This window comes from Oncorhynchus tshawytscha, linkage group LG04, assembly GCF_018296145.1.
Source record: "Oncorhynchus tshawytscha isolate Ot180627B linkage group LG04, Otsh_v2.0, whole genome shotgun sequence".
In the NCBI taxonomy this organism is placed as follows: domain Eukaryota; kingdom Metazoa; phylum Chordata; class Actinopteri; order Salmoniformes; family Salmonidae; genus Oncorhynchus; species Oncorhynchus tshawytscha.
The window spans coordinates 22,945,347-22,945,622 of record NC_056432.1 but is presented as its reverse complement, the minus strand read 5'-3'; positions in this window follow the sequence as shown (position 1 = coordinate 22,945,622).

Sequence of the window (276 nt, the reverse complement as noted above, 5' to 3'; positions counted from 1 at the left end):
TGCTTGTTCGGCGTAAACTTTTTTCAATGTGCTGATAACTATCATCTATAAGTAGTCTGCCTATGAAGACTGCCTTAAATAATATCAGTCTGTGTACAGTGCCTTCAGAAAGTATTCATACCCCTAGCTTCCTCCTTTTCACTCTGTCAATTAGGTTAGTTTTGTAGAATAATTACAATGTTGTTGATCAATCCTCAGTTTTCTCCCATCACAGGCATTAATCTCTATAACTGTTTTAAAGTCACCATTGGCCTCATGGTGAAATCCCTGAGCGGT